Source organism: Branchiostoma floridae, chromosome 10, assembly GCF_000003815.2.
Source record: "Branchiostoma floridae strain S238N-H82 chromosome 10, Bfl_VNyyK, whole genome shotgun sequence".
Classification (NCBI taxonomy): Eukaryota; Metazoa; Chordata; class Leptocardii; order Amphioxiformes; family Branchiostomatidae; genus Branchiostoma; species Branchiostoma floridae.
The window spans coordinates 13189266-13190956 of record NC_049988.1 but is presented as its reverse complement, the minus strand read 5'-3'; the positions used below and the strand labels follow the sequence as shown (position 1 = coordinate 13190956).

The 1691-nt window shown below is 41.6% G+C and overlaps 1 long non-coding RNA gene across 1 annotated transcript; it reads right to left on the bottom strand.

Annotated features, from left to right (window-relative positions):
- Positions 1-35: 35 nt before the first annotated feature.
- On the bottom strand, positions 36-1691 carry LOC118425153. The gene is made up of 4 exons (XR_004832273.1): positions 1646-1691; positions 1010-1106; positions 472-587; positions 36-121 (listed from the first exon to the last, which is right to left on the bottom strand). It is a non-coding gene; the product is annotated as an uncharacterized LOC118425153 (long non-coding RNA).

Below are 1691 nucleotides of genomic sequence, written 5' to 3'. Positions count from 1 at the left end.
GCGCCAGCGGTACCGGCCGCGTGTGTGAAGACTTACATAAGTGCTTCCTATCGATTGATCTTCCCCGATCACGGTGAAGGTTGTTGGTGATGACGTGCATGTCAACGTCACAAGTAATGTCCTAAAAAATGTGCAAATGATGTATGATTATCCAATCCTATCAAAATGTTACATTTTATCACCTTGATTTTAAATTGTTTAAAGAGATGTGCCAATGCAGCATCAGTAATCCTGAGGCATATACTCTCCAGATGTTAAGGTGTTCAGGACTTTAGAAGGCCTCTATAACAATGTTCTTTTGATCTGCCGATACACTGTGACGCCACTCTTTACGTTTAAAGTTTGCAACCAGTCATAATTAACACAACGTAGCTTGATAAAATATGGTTCAATATCGCCAATTTATAGAAATATATGGATGTACATATTGCGCATCCTAACACAGAACTTTGACATACAAGTGCCAGTTACCTCACTCCACTTGAATATGTTACCAACACCGTCCCGTCATCCGCCGTCCCGAAGGTGGCGCTATCCTGACTGCCTAGGCCGTAGTTGTCACCGCCATTTGGGTCCGACTGACAGCCCTACAGGAGTAAAAATGTCTGGGTTACAGTTGCGTCATTAAAAAAAATCATGTGATGGACAGCACTTTAACGGTACGTTTCGTATAAGAATGATACTGAGTATTCCCAGAACTATTTCTCAGGACATGTCTCCGCTGTTACCTGGATAACTCTGTGAATCTTTTGCCAAATACTTGTCATGTTGTTATGGGTCAATGTACCTGAACGAAATATTCCTTCCCTACTTCATTCATCCCCTCACTCCTTGCTTCCTTCATTCCTTTCTGTCATCATTTCTTCCGTCTGTCTTTCCTTCCTTCATTCCTTCCTCCTTAACTTCTTTCTTTCCTTCATTCATTCATTCATTCATTCATTCATTCATTCATTCATTCATTCATTCATTCATTCATTCATTCATCTATTCATCATGAGCTGCTACTTACGGCCACAGACACACAGTCCCCGTCAGTAAAGGGTTGACATGGGTTCCAGTCATACAGGTATGCGTCGGGAGGCTGGGTGGCCTTGTAACCTTTGTACCTTGTGAGATTAAAAAATGAATATTTATCAATTAAGTATCACTACAAAATCGTACGACCAACTTACGACAAACGTGCACATGACCACGCCATAAGAAGGCAAAATGTGGATGCTGGGTTAACTATTTACTCAAGACGCTAACCAAACGTCACGTGTTTGTTTGTACAGCAAATATGTGTCAGGTGAGAATGTACTTTCTAGAAGGCGATGAAAGCTTCCACGTAAACTCAGGATAGATTGCAACATAGATAGATTTGTATATTTTTGTGATTTCCAAGTTTAGGTTATAGAGAGCTCGGTCGTGAGTTCGCTCAAAAACTCAAAAGCTTTAAAATTTTACATGCTGCTTTCTCTGCTTAGCACTCAGCACTAATTAGGAAGAGTATGGGAGTTAAACACACATCACTACCAAACGACTAGCACCCTGCTGTAGTGGCTTGCACAAATATGTAACCCAAGGGCTACAGAAATGGAGAGGGGCGCCACCCCTAAGCATCTGTTACAGATGTACGGGCAACTTTAACTTTTTATCTCCTTACCTCGGGGTATTGTCTGTAGATGCCAGAGGTGACAGGTCTATGACTC